This window comes from Lissotriton vulgaris, chromosome 9 (assembly GCF_964263255.1).
Source record: "Lissotriton vulgaris chromosome 9, aLisVul1.2, whole genome shotgun sequence".
Lineage (NCBI taxonomy): Eukaryota > Metazoa > Chordata > Amphibia > Caudata > Salamandridae > Lissotriton > Lissotriton vulgaris.
This window is the reverse complement of record NC_141697.1, coordinates 1047924988-1047945224: the sequence shown is the minus strand read 5'-3', so window position 1 is coordinate 1047945224 and position 20237 is coordinate 1047924988.

The following is a 20237-nucleotide window of genomic DNA, read 5'->3' as shown; positions in this document are numbered from 1 at the left end:
TCCCCAATGTTCGTCCCCTGCGATAAGTAATTTGAGGATAAGTGCCAATGTGGTCTTTCAGTGTTTTGCCCATCTTCACTATATGCCAGTGCTTGTTCATACTTTCTTTCAGTTTCATACTTATAGGATTATAATTGGTAATCAGCCTCATGGGTTGTTTCTTGATCACAGTTCTGGTAGTAGGTTTTAGAGTGGATGTACGTTTTGTGTCTAAAGCTCTTTGTTTAGCTAGCTGTAAATCTGAAGGACGGTAACCTCTTCGTAGGAACCTGCCCTCCATGTCCTCTATACAATGTATGAAACAATGATCTTCGCTACACTTTCTTCTTGCGTGGAGCATCTCCCCAAAGGGGATTGCTCTAATCTAATGTCTCGGATGTGCACTTTTTTCATGTACGATAGCACTACATGCTGTGGATTTATGGTGCATTTTACTGAAAATATTATCATCTTTAGAGTAGAGTTCCACATCTAGGAACACTACACTGGTTGGGCTATGATTAGTGGTAAACCTGATGTTCATGTTATTGCTGTTCAAAAAGTCATAAAACTCATATAAGAGGGGTTCAGGGTCGGTCCAAATCATTAGGCAGTCATCAATGAACCTGCCCAAATAAAGAATATGTTCATTCCAGTGACTTGCTTGTGGGCTCCAAATAAATACCTCTTCCATCTAGCCCATGAAGATATTGGCATAGGCTGGGGAAAATTTGGAGCCCATCGCCACGTCCTGTTTCTGCTTAAACCATTCACCATTGAATAGAAAGAAATTATTGGTCAAGATTAGTTCTGTCATGGTTAATAACATGCGTGTATGTTCCCATTGGGTAGCAGGATTTTTTGATAGAGAATGGCTGAGAGCCCTGAGTCCTAATTCATTTTTAATGCTGGTATACAGGGATACCACGTCAAGCATGACGAGTATCATACCTGTGTCCCATTTAATATCACTCAAAATGTTAAGTATGTGTTGTGTATCTTGTATAAAAGAAGGTACATTTTTTCATGATGGGTTGAATAAAAATGTCCACGAATTGAGATAGACGTTCCGTCGGTCCCCCAATCCCTGAAACTATTGGCCTCCCAGGTGGAAAAGGGAGGCCTTTGTGAATCTTTGGTAGAGTGTACAGTATTGGGTATCTTGGGCGGCTTACTTTTAAAAAATGATATTCATCTTTGTCTAACAATCCTGAGTCATACCATTTTTTTAGATGTTCATTAATCACATTTGTTAGTTTGAATATTGGATTAGATGCCACTTTTTCATAACACATCACATTTTGCAATTGATTGTAAATTTCATTATCATAGTCAATTTTGTTCATGAGAACAATATTCCCACCTTTGTCTGCATTCCTAATGATTAGTTCTTTATTATGCATGAGGGTTTTTAAAGCTTTTTTCTCTCCCATCAATACATTTTCTACATGCTGTTCACCTCTGTGTATATGTTTTATGTGTGCTTCTAAATCAGTCAAAACTAAGCGATAAAAGATTTCAATATGATTGCCACCCATTAGGTTAGGAACCCATCTAGATTTCCCTTTGAGACCACTTGAGATTGTAAGATCTGGTCTGATATCCAAATCCTCTAAAACTCTAGCAATTGTATATAGATCATCTTCACGTTCAGTGATTGATAACAGGTTAACCGTATCTTGAACATCATTAATAGTAAGTGAATCAGAGACTGAATTATACAATTGCACTGTAGTTGCTTTATTCTGTTTAGGTTTATGCGAGAAATATTTCTTTAATTTCAGTCTTCTTATGAACTTGAACAGATCTATTTTCACATCACAATAATCACCCTTAGTACTTGGACAAAATCCCAAACCCTTCTTAAGCATACTTGTCATTTCTTCAGTAAGATTGACATCAGAACGATTCACCACTTCTACTTCTAAGTTACTACTTGTTACTTCTTGTCCGAGGACCTTGTTTTCATTCCTAGTCTGTTTGCATCTGTGGGTCTTTTCTTACCCCGTCTGTTTTTTTGTAATGGCACCACGTCTGGCCTGTTCCCTGTTCCCTCTCTTTATGCGATTCACCTCTTGCACAAAGGACGAGTTGCCTAAAGGGAGCATTTGTCTTAGTTCTGATCCAGATGCCCCTTCATTATCACTGCTACTAGAAGGAATAGTACTTAATGATGTGGTACTAGTACTTTAAGTGATTGTCTCTGCTGCTTTTTTAGTCTTATCTATTTGCATTAAATAGTCATATTTCTTGGAGAAAGTGAATATTCTCCCAGAATTATAATCTATTTCATCTCGCTTAAGTTTGCGAGCCTTCCTTTGTTTGATATCATTTTGGTGTGCACTCAATATACCCTTTAAGATCTCATAATTTTTGGCGGTTGGATCGGGTAGGTTTTTATACTTCAATCTCACTCTCAAGTAATGTAATCTCAGCTAAGAGTTTTCTGACCTTTCTCTCTGAGTTTTCAATCAAAATGTCCATTAATTTAAGAGAACTAGAAGTTAGTTCTTTTTCCCATACATCTAGTAGATCTTCGTCTAGATCATCGTAGGAGGGCATGATCTGTGAGCGGAGCCCCCTAGGCACCCTATAAAGTTTAACATATTGCTTTAGGGTGGCTCCGTCCCACCACTTGGACATCTCCGCTTTTTTGACCCTTTCTAGTTTTACAAATGTATCCTTTAACCCTTCAATCTTATTTGTGTTTCCCAGTTTCACAGCCTCACTCACGGTACTGCCTTTACATAGGTTATCAAACAATTCTGCAGCAAGCCTATCTCTGTCCAAATCATCACTCATTGTGTCCAAAGTTTGTTAGTATCTATATGCCTTTAGAGCTGCCCCCCTGAAAAACAGACGCACAAACTTTCAGGTGTTATGGGTAACCGGCGCTCATATAGAATTAAACATATGAATCTTAATCCTCTAGTTGTATTACTGGTACATCCAAGAATTTTGGGAGAAAACACCCCACCTCCAATAATTTTCAACCAATGTTGAAATTACATAAAACACAAGATCTCGGAGCACACAGAAAATGAAAATGCAATTGCCACTTGTAAGTCCAAAATTCCACTCCAAAGTAATGGTGTTTGCAACAGAAATCTTTTTATTGCACAAAATCCACTCCTTGTGCCAACGCGTTTCGCCTAGGTTCAAGACACCTACGGCTTCGTCAAGGCTGGAAATAATACAAAGAACGTATATTTGTAATAATTTCTTACATGTGGTCATAAAAACCATCCTCTTCACCTATAATTACTTATATCATGGGAGTTACCTCTCAAACACAGGGCATACACCAACAATGTCTACACAAAATGTAAATTTTTTCTCATTTTATTTCATTTTACAGTAAAAAAAGTATTTTTTTCTTTATATCATTTTTCAAAAACAACAATTATAAAAAATATATACATTCTGCAAAGAGGCTTCAGGGAAAATATTTTGCAACACAGTGAAGTTATAAATATATGTCCTTAATTCTTCAAATTCATATAAAACACAAAATCAATTAAATGTGCACAACCAGGTAAAGAGCCACACATACAACACATGCATACTTCCTAAACATCCATCCCATCACAAAAATAACAAAAAAAGTATCCTATAGCTTTGAACCTGTTGTCCAATTAATGACCAAAGTCATTTAGATTTGAAAGGAAGAAGAAGGGTTGACGCGTTTCGGTGGTAAAACAGCAGTAGGGACCACCTTCATCAGGACCAATCAGAGACAGTACGATATAGGATCTCTAGACCTGTGCTTCCCTTTTGTTCATCAACAGTTGGTTCTAGACGAAAATTCACCATGCAACACAGTTACTACATTAGTTAAATGATTCTTTTCATAATCAGCTCCAGATTGAATCACTGCGGTTGTTTAGAAAAAACACAACATGATAGATACATTAGCCCAGGATGTCAATTGATACATAAGAAGCACTGAGACATTGAAATTTCAATCGAATCCAGCGACTGGTGAGCTACGGCGGCCGCGTTGTTTCCGTGTTTGCATCGTGAGACGAAGCAAAGATATCGGCAGCATTTAGGAGAAGATTAAGTCCTCCTTGCCCTCGGCATTAATTCAAGTAATTACTTTTCACTTTACATCGAAGAGCGTCCCTGAAATAACGTGTGGTGCTAATTCAACATAAGTTCTGGTGCGGACAACACATCGCACTTGTGGTGGCATACCACAGAAGGGTGCCCACTGACATTGGGTTTTTTAACCTACGTGCACATTGAAATATCCCTTGCCCCTCCCTCATCCCGTCCTGATGAAGACCCTGTTCTGAGGAGTTGAGTTACCCGGTCTCTGTGTGGGTCGAAATGTCAACATTATCCTTGGGAGCCTGCACCTATTATTTCCTGCCCCTGTTCCCCCCCCCCCTAATTCCCTTGCTAACAGTGCAAATCAAGGAAGACGGAGGTTTTAAAAACTACGAGCGAGTGAAAAAGAATTAAATTTTTTGCGAGCTTCTTTAGTCAGGGCAGGCTCATTCTTGTATATAAATCATTTTCACTTTGTTTCACTGATCTCTTTGATCAATCACTTGAGCACCTACTTTCACTTTTCTCTGTGCACTACATTGATATTAGAACCCCTTGGTTTTGTAAATATTTTTATTGAATTTGTCAATCTTTTTTCAAATTGTATATTAAATAAGTGAGTCCGGCTGGATTCGATTGAAATTTCAATGTCTCAGTGCTTCTTATGTATCAATTGACATCCTGGGCTAATGTATCTATCATGTTGTGTTTTTTCTAAACAACCGCAGTGATTCAATCTGGAGCTGATTATGAAAAGAATCATTTAACTAATGTAGTAACTGTGTTGCATGGTGAATTTTCGTCTAGGACCAACTGTTGATGAACAAAAGGGAAGCGCAATTAAAAAAAGTATTTGCCTTGGCTCACACAATTGGGTCAAGCATGGAAGTCGGGATTGATCCCAGATTTTCTAGCTTCACACTCAATTTAGGATCTAGAAGGATACCTCTCTCTGACATCAAAGTTTATTGTGTCGTCTTAAATGTGGACATATGAGATTAGAGCCTGGGTGCAGGCAGAATCCTCGTGTTTTTTAAGCAGTTGTACATAGGGTAAAAGGTGTCCAAGACAATGATAGCACATCACAACAGACACACACTATATTATAAAAGAAATTCAGTACAGGGGGGCCGATTCACAGAAGTAATCTGAGACAAAATCCTAACTTTACGACTTTCAGTATTCACAAAAGGCATTTAAGAGTAGTAAAGCTAGGAATCCTAACTTTACTACTCCTAAATGCCCTTTGTGAATACCGAAAGTCGTAAAGTTCGGATTTTGTCTCAGTTTAGGAGTAGTAAAGTTAGGAACCCTAACTTTACTACTCCTAAATGCCTTTTGTGAATACCGAAAGTCGTAAAGTTAGGATTTTGTCTCAGATTACTTTTGTGAATCAGGCCCATAGATTCAAAATACGCTGAGCTGGGGCCAGGGATCTGAACCTTGTTCACCATGTCACATGGTGGGTAACTGTAGTCCCCTAGCCTCTGATGAAAGCTTGACTGATTTTGGGCTTGAGGTTTCAAGAGGACTTCAACCTGAACCAGAACCAGGCATCTGGCTCAGGATAGGCTTGAGCTTTTATTGGTTTGCCTACCTCTAAGACCAAGCTCACTTTTAGCGACCCTCTGTATGCTGGCACCCTGGGCCACAGGCTATCTCGCCAATGCTTATATGCGACTGCGCTCTTACCTCCCCTCTGTGTGCAGCCATTGTGGGTTGCATTCCAGCCTGTTCATGCCTAGTGCCAGTACTGGCAGCCATCCTCAAACAGCAGTACAGAGCTTGCCATCTAACAGTAATGGCAGATGAATTTCCAATCAAGTTGGTAAAGATCCCTGTCTGAACTACTTTGAGCAGATGCTGAATTAAGGGTGATACCCCTACCCCACCCAAAGGGGTTTGTGGATTCCTCATACCCCTGGTAGAAAAAAAACAATGGGGACACAAGGTTGATTTTGCAGTTACATTTAATGATAGAAACCATCTAAAAAACTATCTTTTACAGGCATTTCGGAAGATGGGCTCATGAAATATTCAAATTATTTATTGTCTGCGAAGCACCCTGAAAATTCCCAAAATCAACCCTGGGAACCAACCCTGGAAAGTCTCTCATAGCCACTTTGAAAACTTATTTGGTCAAAGGGTGATTTTATAGGAGAATTTTCCCATGACTTGACTAAAAGTCACAGGGGCTTATTTACAAGCCCCTTGTGCTGCCGATGCGTCACTTTTAACATGGGAAAAAGTGACGTACCAGTGGCGCAAGGTGTTTGTAAATAAGCCCTACAGTTTTTAAATGCATTTTAGAATTTAAAGTATAATTTTCCAAATATAAAAGGCACCTCTATTGACTTCTATCTCTTTCCTTAATTTTCCTATGATGATCATTCTGAGCAGACAATCAATGAAATAAAATGTCTACGAATTTACTCAGAGTTGGCAGCACAGGAAAATGAACATTTGCACCAATCTCAAGCTGTGACTTGTAGAGATACCTCAGATTACAGCGACCTTACACATCCAAACAGCAGATCTATCTCATATTTCACTTTAAGATGTTACAGACTCCGATAGCCATATTACACAGTACAGAAGCTTTAGAAGTTCTGAGAGGAGTCATGTCCCTTAGGTTACCTCAATTGTACTGTTTCACATTTACAGGCCTCAAACAGCACCTGTGGGTATGTGTGTGTCTGTGTGTGTGCGCGTCTGTGTATTGCACAATGGCAGTCACCTGTGTAGTTATATGTGAGTCAGAGTTTCCATAGGAAGAGTGTTTTTTGTTTTGCCAATAACTTTAACGCCGTTTGACAAATCTTCACAAAACATTCCAAAAAAAGTTCACCCACCACTGCGTCTTCCTCAACATTTTCAGGGTGATCCATTAAGTGGGGGCTGAGAAAAGGGTGTCCTAAAACACAATCTTGCTGTTAGAACTGGGGGTCTCTAGTTGGCAGAGGTAGGTACCACTGTCCAAATAGGGACCCTTGCTTCTAGTCAGGGTAAGTAGGATACACTCTTTAGATAACCCCTGCTCACCCCCTTGGTAGCTTGGCACGAGCAGTCAGGCTTATCAAAGGCAATGTGTAAAGTATTTGTACCAACACTCACAGTAACACAGCGAAAACACCACAAACTGACTCCACAACAGTTTAGAAAAATAAAGGTATTTAATCTAAACTACACAAAACCAAAACAACAAAAATCCAACATACACAGTTCAAGAATATGGTTTCAAAAGAGTTCTTAAGGTTGCGTTAGAATAATCCACAGTTGAGTCACGTTTTAGCCAACAGTACCTTTAGATGCGACAAAAGTTCCAAGTGAAAGCTATAGCGTTGAAAAGCAAGCAATGCGTCACTCCTGAGACCCTGGGGAGGCGATGCGACAACCCCGCTGGACGTAGCGGGCGTGTTGCGATGACTCTGGTCTGTATGGGGAGGGATGCGATACCTTGCGTGGATTCCGGTGCACAGGTTTCGGTGGAAGCGGCTTGCAAAAGGTACGATGCGACGATCTTCGGGGAGGCGACGATCTCTGGTGCGGCGACGATGGGCGGCTCAGCGGCTATCTTCTCCTCTCGTGGCCCCTTGATGCAACGGCTCTGCGACGACTCTCGCAGTGACGTGATGCGGTCCGCAAGCAAGCGGTGCGACGATCTCACCCAGTGACGGCAGGCTCTGCAACGATACTCGCAGCGATGATACTCTTCCCTCACCGGTCTGGTGCGTCCCGCAAACGAAGTATGCGCGGCTCTGGCAGCGGCAACAGGCCCTGCGACGATCTCGGCCTTAGTAGCGGCAGAAATTTCCTCGCACTGACTAGGATGCGCTCCACAAGTGAGCGATGCGTGAAAACTTGCAGAAAGTCTTTAAAATCTTGGTTTCCAGCTTCCCAACACAAGTATAACTTCCAGAGGCACCACAACTGACCCAAGCACTCTAGGAAGGAACGAACTCTCGGCAGAGTTCAGGGAAGCTGGGGGTGAAGTCCTTTTGTTCCTGGGACTTCTTAACAGGGAGCCAGCTCTTCTCAGGCCCTTGGAGATTCTTTCAAGCAAGCGGACATAGCACAAAGCAAAGCCCTTCCCCTCTCCTTGGCAGCAAATCAACTGCAGGTCAGTCCAGCAAAGCAACAGCAGGACAGTCTTCTTTCTTCAGTCTTCCAGCTTTCTCCTTGGCAGAGGTTCCTTCTTGATTCCAGGATGAACTAATTTTGTGTAGTCTGTGGTCCTGTACTTATACCCCTAAAAGTCTTTGTTCCCTTTGTGCAGGAGGGCTCTGAGCCCGGTCTGAACCAGTTCTGGGGGTTCCTTGAGCACTTTATTTTCCTGGCCTTTCCTTTCCTTTCAGAGAGAGGGGCAGGGTCATCAGCCGCCCAGCAGGAGGTGGAGCCAGCATTGTGGAAGGCAGGCACAGCCCTATCCAGGCCCAGGTGCTACACCCTCCCACCACTCTAGATGCAGATGGAGCTATTCAACACAGGGATGGCCCACTCAGCTTCTGGGAGCCACCCATCCCTGTCACTCACAAACCAGACAGTCAATTTACAAACAGGCCAGGGCACGCAGAAAGGTGAGACAAGAGAACAGCAACTTTCTAAAAGTGCTGTTCTCAAACACAGGATTTAAAAACAACCTTTCCTAAAAGATGTGTTATTAAATTCTGAGTTCAGGGATACCAGACTTTTATGTCCTATCTTGCTCCTATGGGAAGATATGCTGGTAGCCACTGTAGCCAGCATTCCCCATGATAGCCTATGGGGCTAGATAGCCTTACAATAGTGAAAAACGAAAATGGCTGTAATTCACTACCAGAGCATGTTACCTGACTATTACATGCTCTACCTTCCACATACACTGCACCCTGCCCAAGGGGGTACCTTGGGCCTTTCACAGGGGTGACCAATGTGTACAGAAAGGGAAGGGTTAGGCCTGGTCAGTGGGGACACTGACCAGGTGGACATGGCAGTTAGCAGACTGCACACAGGCACTGCGGTGGCAGGCCTGAGACACCATTTTAGGGCTACTCATGAGGGTGGCGCAATCAGTGCTGCAGGCCTACTAGTAGCATTTGTTATCACCAGCCCAGGCACACTCAGTGCACTTTACTAGGGACTTCTTGTCTTGGTGACACAAATATGCCAATCATGGATAACCAATCACAATAACAATTTACACAGGGAGCACTTGCACTTTGACACTGAACAGCAGTGGCAAAGTGCCCAAAGCATCTATACCAGCAAAAACGAAATCCAGCACAGCATCAAAAACACAGGAGGTAGAAGCAAAAAGACAGGGGAAACCACGCCAAAGATGCCAGGTCTAACATTCGCCATGCAATGTCCACAGGAAAAACTAGACAATGATACAGCCAAAACAGCTGAACAGAATTTTACCAGTTTTGGCAGAAAGTTAGATCTTTGCACAGAAAGTGTGCTTTTTGTGATTTTTTTGTAAATCAGTTCGATAGTTTTTGAGAAATTAAGTTTCAAAATGTATAGATATATTAACAGTTGTCCCTGAATTAAAAAAATTCAAGCATTTGGATTGGCTGAGAGGGCTTATTTAGAGACAGTTCTCTGATTGCAAGGATGCAACATGAACCGAAATTTTGTGGAAACCATTACAAAACTCGGGGACTTGGGGCCAGATGTAGGAGCCCAAATACCGGTCGGTAACGGCCGAATTCGGCCGTTACCGAGCGGTATTTGGTGATTGGGATGTACGGGCATCATTTTACAGATTCGGTAAATTTACCGAATCAGTAAATTTACCCATTCTGTAAAATACCGAATCGGTAATTTTACCGATTCGGTAAAACCCAGATGTAGGTGGGACTATTCTGAGTCCCAAAGGCCTTACAGATTCGGTATTTTACCACCCAATCCAATTGGGTGGTAAAATACCGAATCCTGGTGTGCATGCACATGTGTGCATGCACACCTTTGCAATGTGACATACAGACATGCCCGGAATTGGGGTACTAGAGGGTGTCAAAGTGACACCCCCTGCACCCTTGCAGGATTCGGTATTTACCGATTCGGTAAATACCGAATCGGTATTGCCCATTGATTCCTATGGGCTTCATGGCCCATAGGAATCAATGGGCAAAACCGATTCGGTATTTACCGAATCGGTAAATACCGAATCCTACCGATTCGGTAATTCACAATTTGGAATTACCTACATCTCCCCCCTTCATATTTACCGACTCTTAAATACCGAATCGGTAAAATTCGGTATTTAAGAGTCGGTAAATATGATTTACCTACATCTGGCCCCAAGTCCTCTATTCTAAAAATGTTTTTTAAAAAGGACACAAAGGGGCGAGGTAGGGATACCATAACCCCCAGACCCTTAGTAGGTGCGGTCCTATGCCCAAAATAAAAATTAGGGGTGGGTGCAGGGATCTTGCGTGACTACCGCGGGGCTCATGCAGGAGTCTCAAGGGACTCCTCAGGGACTCCTCTGGGACTGGGAACATGATTACATAAAGAAATGTGGATGGGTTTCCATGGGGGAATTGACTGCCTGTGGTGGCCCAACATTCTGTAGGCTGTATTCTGCAAGGCGTTGGTTTCCCCCCAAGGGCTGGGTTGGTGAGGGGCCCAGGCAGACCCTGCGCTCAACCCTAAGGTGTAGACACCTTTGAGAAGAGTGGATCCAGGGCCTGGTCTGCAGTCAGGCCCTTCACCTAACCCACACAGTGCATTCTCAAAAACCCAGCAAGGAGGAGAGATTGCTGCCCATGGGGGTTTAGGTATGGTTATAAGATCTTACCTCATTTTTTAAATAAAAAAACATAGAAATTCACTGAAGAAAACAAAGGTTAAAGTGACGCTATTGTTAGGTATGGTAAAAATATCTTACTTTATATTAAAAGACCTCAAAGGTTTACTGAAAAAAGGTTCAAGTGACGTTTAGTTAGGTGAAAATCGTAGTTGAACATAGCATTGTAAACTAAAAAAATCACTGAAATTCACCAGTTATAGTTTGCTGAGCTGACTAGAACCTGTGCCCCCACCAGGCTCTGCTTATGATCACACAAATTGCATCACTCATGATATTTTCAATGACATCATCAATTACAACTCTGGGCATGGTGGAGGCACACGTTCTAGTTAGCCCAAAAGTCTACAAATGGTGAATTTCAATCCTTTTTTTGAGTTTAAAACGTTATGTTTTAACTGACAAACCTGTAGACAGATTTGTACAAAAGTTGACAACTCAGTCAACTATGTTATGGTATGGCAGGTTTCATGAAAATCAGTCCATGGGAAAGAAAGTTAAATGGGTAGGTGAAAAAGTCTATCATTTCCCATTTCAGCTCCTATAGGAAACTTTGCAGACAGGTAGATTAAAAAGCACTGAACAGATTTACACCAAACTTCACTTGAGAGTAGAACTTTACTCCGAAAGTGAGCTTTTTTTGAGTTGGTCTAAATTCGTCCAGTAGTTTTGGAGATATTGATATTTGTGTTAAAAAAAAGTGCCAGATAAGATTTAAATTGCTGGCACTTTTATTTATATTATTATAACTCGCAAGTCATAACTCACCAATCATGCCTATCATAGCACTGCGTCCACACTGCATACCAACTGCATCACAAAGCCCCCTATACACACAAATATTTGAACATGTGAAGAAGGACCCTAAACGAGTACTGCTAGCAACTTTTTATTTCATTTTGAATATCAATAATAGCACATTTCTAATATAAATAAAGGTCAATGTAATGACTTAAATTATCATGCAAATACATTATTCTGATTCTGTTGCTAAACATCAGCTTTTTTTCATTTTTAGTAAGTACATAAGTATTCTCATAAAAACGCCATTTATGCCCGTCATATGCCAAGCATGTTCACTGCATGCCAGGGATGTTATGAAACGAATACCAGATGTCATGGAAGGCTACCATGTGCCAGAGAGGACCACCGAATGTAGGAAAGAATACGCCAGGAATGCCCACAACTGTCAAGACAAGACTGTGCATATATGGGATAAGTGGGGTAACACAACGTGAGGTGGCCCCCTTGCAAGATATGCTGAAGGGTCCACTCACATCAGTAGGGACTGAGAGTGCCGCCTCCAGCATGGGCAATCCTGGGGGCCCCCCACTCCGCAGGGGCTGCGGGGGCTTTGTTACGCCCCTGAGCAGGATTGAGCTCTACAGGAGCTCTGAACTGTTTGGGAAAGGTCCTCTGTGAAGAGCAGTTGGCCAGTCCCTAAGTGGCATCTGGAGGGGCGCCCACCAGGCATTCTGAACTATTCAGTATCGGCCGGCAGCAGGAGAACTGGTCTGCACGGATGCCGCATGTGCCATTCACCAGGTGCTTAGATTTGCTCAGGAACAGACCAGTCGGAGGAGGAGGGAAGAATGGTGGCAGTAAAAGAGGGTCTGCTAGATGCTCCAAACTGTTCAGGTACTTTCAAGTGTAAGGGACAAGCGGGTTCCTTACCAAAAGTTTTTGTGCTAACTATAAAAGCAAAAAATGGGCACGTGTTTATGCCTTTCACAAATTCAAACTACAGAATATGTGCACACCTGCAAAAGGCAGTGGACTACTCCCAAAATGTGATAGTAAGCCCATCAAGCCAATGATGGAAGAGGGCTGACTCAAACAATTCAATGACTGAAGAGGTCTAACCCAGAGGCCTTTCTGTATATTATGCATTGTGTGTTGGGCCATACAGCTTTCTCGACATCTGAACCTATCTGCCGTCAGAACCAAAAAAAACAGCAAACGCTATCTGGTAGATCTTTTAAAGCAACTTAATTTTAACCATATCAGACCAGCATTATTGTATCTGCAACTTTTGCACAGTGACAGTATTCTTCAAGTTACTGAATTTTTAAAACTGTCTATCAAGTTGAGAAATTGTTTGGACCAATGATGGTATCTTTGTTAATTTGACTATCTTTACTAATGAATTTGTTATGTATGAAATTTGCTGCACCTTGCACTTTTGCACTATCTACTCAGGTTTTATAATTACTGTGTGTCTCAATATGTTTTAAATTGTTTATACTGTAAATGCACTTTTATGGTTTGAATCAAAACCGAATATAGCCTTTTGACTTGACTTGACTTGAACAGCAAAATGCTGCTTTCATGTTGTTTTTCCAAGGAGTGCTTTAACTTTCAGATGAGGAAACGATTAGTCTACTTGTGACATATGACCACAAATATTTGTGTCTGATTTATGTTATTTTATTTCAGCAAAAGCGCTGTACTTAAAAGGCTTAGAACAAAGTCACTGTTTTGCTTTGCAGAGCCCCTTGCACAGTTAGTACTTAGCGAAGCTTGTATCCAGTACTCAGGGGCATAATTCTCTTTGAATGTCTAGGTATGTAGTTAAAATGAAAAAGCCTGACAATTCGGAATTCATGCACGTGTACAGAATGGAATGTTCCTTGTTCTATGGGCACCGCACACCTGAATGAGCTAAGCATACAACAAAAGATGGCATGGTTTGTCTGTACAGTGTGGGTGTGTTAAGAGGCATCATGCCAAATGCTGGATGCCCTGCTCACTTGTTTACATATATAATATAATACAGAACATTAAAGGCACCAACAAATCCCATTTTTTACTAGTACTGCAGTGTTTTAAACTAGGCACACTTGACAATCATGACGTACATGTTTTTTTAATTAATTTCATTACATCCATCAACACATTAAAATGCTTTCCTTTTCCAAGACTTCCAAAAGAGCATCATTTTTATGCTCACTGCAGTTACGTCAGATCTCGGTGCTGTGACAATCAACCTCTGCATAAAAGGATAAGAATGCGCTGCGTGAAACGGCATGTGACAAACCAGGCTTCGGTGAGCTCAGAGCAAGTGATTGCGACATCGCATAAGAGGGACTTGTACACGTTTACACTATGCAAAATAAAACAGAGATACTTAAATAAAATGTAAAGTTTTACTTTGGACGCTCACCTGGTGAATACAGCAGATCCTGCAAAAAGACATATCAGCAAATTTAGCAGCAGTACAGGATAATTTTATACGCATTTCTTTGACAACTGGCCACTCTAATGTGCTTAATCTAATCCCTTATTTCTGGAGTCTTCCCCAATAACCAATAATTCTCTCGCTATACTTCTTTTAGCAGTGCCATAAACTTTTCCTTTGACTTATTTCTAACTCTGAACGAGGAAACACCCAGTAAACACGCTACCTGCATCACTTGTAGGATCACATATACGTGATGTTCATATCTATTTTCTATTTGTCCCCAATATTTCTCCATCTTGGGGCAGGTCCATTTCAGATGCTGAATTATGACTTCAGAAACCACCATATTTAGGACGCATGGCTGATGTGTGTGTGCCTTGGGTCCATACTGTGAAATAGAACTAAAATGTATTATAGTAAAACGTTGCATTGCTGCCTTGAGGGTCTCTGTGCTAGCACCGGTGATTTATCCCAATCCCCGGACGGAATTTCCTCACAACAATCCTTTCCCCATCATTCCTTAATCAATCGTTTCCTCTTTTATAGCTCTATGAAATAATGATATCTTCCCTTTGTGCAATGCCCTATCTAGTGATGTGGATTGTGTTTGCGACGGTGTAGCGGTCTGATATGAGGTTTGTCATCTACCTTTCGTTGTTTTGTTACATTGCACTTCGGTTGTTGTGTAGATCAACAGTGCAGCCTCTAAACTGATAAACCCATCCCTCATGTCTACCTCCCCCATTCCCATGCGGTATCCTGTTTTCCATATAATCTAAGCCTTGGGTACCATTACACAATTCTGAGAAGGCTCCCAATGGTGGATAAGGTGCATTAAGTGTTTTAATATTATGTAAATTCGTCAGTCGATCAATCAATCAATCTCATCCACTGCCTATTGACCATCTACTCAGGATGAAGAGCCCCCGGCGGTAGTCTTTCCCGACCAAAGGGGCATTCTAACAGGTTCTCCAAAGAAGCCTTAGTCTTCTGTATTGCCTGCAGTCTTTCTCCTGTGGAATGTGTAGGTGCACTCATTTCCTCTGTCTGGGAAGTGTTCAGCGCTTTCAGCTACGCAGGCACTCAGTGCTCTGTCTTGGGCCTTATGTATTTATTCACCTTGTTTTTTTTCAGTGTCCTGCTAGGACTATCTTTGACCAGTCTTATGAGTTTGGTGCAAGAGGATGGAGTGTACCATCCCCACCTTTGTTAAAATATCAGTTCTTTAGATTTTTCAAGTTGAACACTTTACTAAACAATTTCTAAACTTCTCAAATAATATGATTCATATACTTTGACCTCCCCGCTCACCTTCACGTCTAGAGGATGAGCTCAGTCCTAAAGACCGCTGTAATGAACAGGTGCATGTTCTATTTCCACGTTTCTGTCTCAGGTATTGCTGGGCATGGTTACTCATTCATATTTACAGTTCTGTCACTGGTCAACCTTCAAGCCACAGAGCTGTGTTGTTAGTGTGTAATTAAACATAAATAGAGTACTGAACGGTTTGAGCTCAAAATTACAACTTCAAGACAGTAATGTGTGGTCTACCTTGATGTTAAAAACAAAGTTACATATTTTTATATTATAAATTCTGCAATTATAGCATCATCAGGTGTTGATTTGCTTAGTAGGCCACATATATTTGACAATGACCCTTCCATGCAGCCGCTCCCTACTGATCATCGGCCTGTTACTCCGGGTACCTTTCTATGTTTGGAAGGAGAGTCTTTCATATTTCTAAATTTCAACAGTTTTTGTACATCTTTTATCTAAAAAACACAGAGTTACATGCACCGTCCTTTCGGGTATTCTTTAACCCAGCGCTTAATTTGTAAACAAATAAATGCCAGCACTCTCGTCAGCAGGCCACTGCAGCTTGCACCACACATTGCTCATGTCAGCTGGCAATGACAGTACAAACACAGCTACTAACAAACAGCTGTTGTTTTGCTCATACCTAAATGAGCCAGACAGTGCCACCTTGTGGCAGACTGTCATAAGCCCTGGTGCTGGCAATTAGGTGCTGAGCAGCGGAAACCGATGGCTCAAATTAAGCACTGCTTTAACTCTAAATTGTAGAGCTAATGGGTTCCCACTCACAGGATATTACCCAAGAGAATTGTGATGCCATGGTTCTGTTACCCTTCTCAGTAACCATTAACCAGCTTGTATCCCTGGTGGTGCACTCCATCCCATACATCAGCATCCGCATTCTTATCAGGAGATTTCTACTATAGAACTTGCCTCTGCAAAAATGCTTTGAAATATGTTTATGAACCCTCTGCTTAAATTAATGATGGTATGTAGGTTGTACTTTTGAGATTTATAGTGCAACTGATTATCTGTATCTGTGACCCATGGATGATCTAACTGAGTATGTAGCAAAATGTTATCAGTTATTAGCCTTGGCTGTACAATAACAAGCAATCTCTCCCTTCATGCAGGGATGCAATCAGGGGCAGCTCCTCCATTTGAGCATAGGAGCGTCATCCCACAATCCCCAGAGCTGAAAAATAAAACAGTAATAAAGTTAATTAATTACCGTTTTATTTTTCAGTAACCCGTCCTGGGCTAAGTGTCAGGATGGGGCAGGGCCTACCTGCTGAGTGGCAGCAGGAGAGAGCTATGCGATTTAAAATGGACATGTCTCTGTGGCTGGCCCTCTTGGGCCGACCAGTCAGACATTCACATTGTAAAGTTCTCTAACCAAGCTGTCTTAGCAAGCGCAGGCCTCGTAGGAGCGCTGGGAGAGGCTGCTTTATCCAATCCTGGTGCTGCTTTTATGATGTGAAAGCAGCGGCAGGATTGGGTAGTGCAGTTTCCTGATTCGGGAGCTTCCATGAGGAGAGAAGGCACCAGAGGGAGAAGGACATTGTGCTGCAAGATAAAAGGAAAGTCTATTTTAATTATTATTATTTTTGGGTGCCAGCCTCACCCTCCTTACAAGCCAGTTGCCACTGGATTCAATGTCCAAAATATGGAAAACGTCAACAGTCTGTGCTTCATGCTTGGTGACCAGATATCTCTGGAAACCAAATCGTGGAGAAGTGTGGCTCACTGGTTAGAGCAGGCAGACCCTGAAGCAGAGGTCAGACCCGGGACCAGGGTTCGATTCCCGACGCGGCAGGGTGTTGAGCTCAAATGTCCACGTACTCGATAATTCTCGCTTCGGTGCCTGACCTAATCATGGGTTCACACTCTGCAACTCTGGGCATTAAGCTTGCTTAATCTCCACAACGGCCCCCCGCGGCGGGATGCCTGGCTTTCACCTTGGGGATGCCCTGTAGGGGCTATCTCACGGGGAAAAACCAGGACGGGTTCCCAAGGCAAGCGCGGAGATACCCCTTCGGGGGTCGATTCTGGCGCTATATAAGAAATGTAATAATAATAATAATAATTCATTGGTATATACAAGCTTTCTGTCACTTTGGTTACTTACTGTTTTCAGTATTTTCACTCTGAAAAACTTCATGCTGTCATCCAGTTCAGTGCGTTGCAAAGTCAGAATACTGTAATACAAAATATTACATGATTGTTTTATTTCTAGAGTTCCTTTTCCTTGAAATGAAGTAGTTCACCTTGGTGTCACCTCGAGTAAATACTAGAGACTTGCGAAGGGGTGCGATGACTTCCACATAGACAAACGGTCATGTCTGTAAATGCACAGGGACAGCCACTGGGTAATATATATGTGTCTGTGTGTGCATTATTTTTTTAAATAGATATATGTATAATTGCTGAAAAAAACAGAGGTTAACATGATGTTGTAGTTAGGTATGGTAATAAGATCTTAACTTACGTTAAAAAAAATCCTTGGATATTCACTAAAAAAAACAAAGGTGGTGTTAAAGTTTGTTATTGAAATAAGATAAAAATGAACATTTTAAAAACAAAAAATCACTGAAATTCACCAGTTAGAGTTTACTAAGTATAACTTGGCACTGCTTTTGACCTCACATATGACATTACTCATGACATATTAAATGACATCATTGATGATATCACTGATGACATCTCAAATGAGTTCATTGATGACATCATACAATCATTGTGACAACATCCTATAGAGTTAGTGAATTTAAAGTAATTCAGCATTCTACTCCTATGGCCAATTATCTATTCAATTAATGGGACTACCCTCTTAAAGACTGCAGTGATCCGCAATTTTAATTCAAGAGGTTGACAGGTATCCATTTGTCACTGAAAAGATGCCTCTTGCTGGGTCCTAGGGACACCCCTCTGCAGTTTAGTAAAATATATTGCACACATTCCTGAGATGGGCATACAACCTTAGAGCCACATTTACAACACCAGTGTAAGGTAAACCCCCTCTAAGTTAGACAGCCTTGCATTCTATATTATTCTGCAATTTGCAATGCCTCAAAATCTTAATAAATCTACATTCCAAAGAAACTTTGGACTATCTGACAGATTTTTTCTGAATGGCCCTTTGCATTATGGCGCAACCTATTTTCAAAGATACCTTGGCCAACCCACTGCCGGTGGCTAACCTACTCAGCGCATGGCCATTGGGCATTTAAAAAAAAATATTTTTTTTTAAAACGTCCCTTGATTGCTGCAATACCTGCTGCTCAAGCTGCACCCCCATGGTATTGCTTTAGGTTTAAAGTATTTTATTCATGACAACATGTAAGGACGAACAAACATTTCAAGAGAATGTAGCAGGGCGGAAAAGCAAGTGTCCAAAAGTACCGTTAATGAATAGCCATCCGTTAACTCCGCCAGCGCTGTGATAGAAGGCACCAGTCGCCTCAACATGTTATGACATTACCCATGAAACCCCCCCGCCCAACATGCCCCCCAAACACCCAAACTCCCATCCCCCCCTCCCACTCCCACCCCAGTCCAGTGCACAGTCCCCGAGCTCAACATACCTCAGCGCTACAATACGATGTAGAGAAACTCACAGGAAGATCAAGGGGCAGACTCCACTTGGGCTGGAAGCCTCAAAAGGCGGAGATATTTGGGACAGGTAAGTTCCTTAAATTCAGTAAGCAATAGGGAGTGAAATGGTTGCCAGAGCTCCCTAAACTGGTCCACATCCCCCGCCACTGTGAGGGACAGCTTCTCCATACCCAACACATGCCACAACCTGTGGAGCCAGCCAGTAATAGACGGGGCTGTAGCAGTGTGCCAATGAATCAGGATGTTCTGGACCGCGGAGCCCAGAGTTATAGCTATTTGTCTTCCTCTACGGGAACGAAGGGGATACATCAGATCATTCGGAAGTCCCAGCAGGGTGTAGGCCGGGAAACGTGGCAGTTCAATTTCAAAAGCAGAATCAATTTCATCCAACACTTCCTTCCAGTAAAGTTCTAGGAGCGGGCATTCCCACAGTATATGCGTAAGAGTACCCTTATGCCCACACCCTCGCCAACATGCATCCGCTTTACTACGGTCAAACTCATGCACTCGTTCCGGTGTGTAATACCAATAGGTAGAGATTTTAGTCAAGGTATCAGTGAGTCCCATGTGGTAGGCAGAGTGCCGCGCTCTATAAGCTATGTGTTCCCATTCCTTAGGGCTCAATGTCCTCCCCAGCTCCTTCTCCCAACGCTCTCTCCCAGGGTGATAAAAGTGTGTTGCCGGGGGCTGCAGCAGCTTGTACAAGTCAGTGATCAGTTTTCTGATCCAGATGCTAACGTTTTCACTGGGGAGGTAACCAACAGATGATCTAACCGTGCGTACGTTTTGTGGGCATGGAATAGTACGAGTAGTCCCTATCCGTCGGGTGCAAATGTCGCCATATATCAAGTAGGTCCACCTCGTCCAGCTGAGCCTTACGGTCCGCCGAGAGTTCCCCAACCTGGGGGGAGCGTTGCGCCGACCTATCCAGTGCAGAGTCGAAGACAATATTGAAGTCTCCCCCGAGTATGACATGCCTATCCTGGGAAGACGTGACCTCCTCGATCGCCGCCTGAAGAAAGCGGTCCTGACGGTCATTAGGACTATAGAGGGATCCTATCGTGAAGAAAAGACCCCCCATCCGAAATCGATAAGCCAGTAACCTACCCTTTTGTTCAGCAAATTTGTGGAGAACCTCCCCCTGGAAACGCCGCGCCACCAGAATCGCCACCCCAGCTGTTTTAGTGGTGCATGAGGAAAAGAATTGTGAGGGGAATTTGTGTGAGCGGAGTCTATGAGTGTCCTGTGACAGTAAGTGCGTCTCCTGGAGGAGACAGATATCTGCCTGTGTGTTCTCTAAAA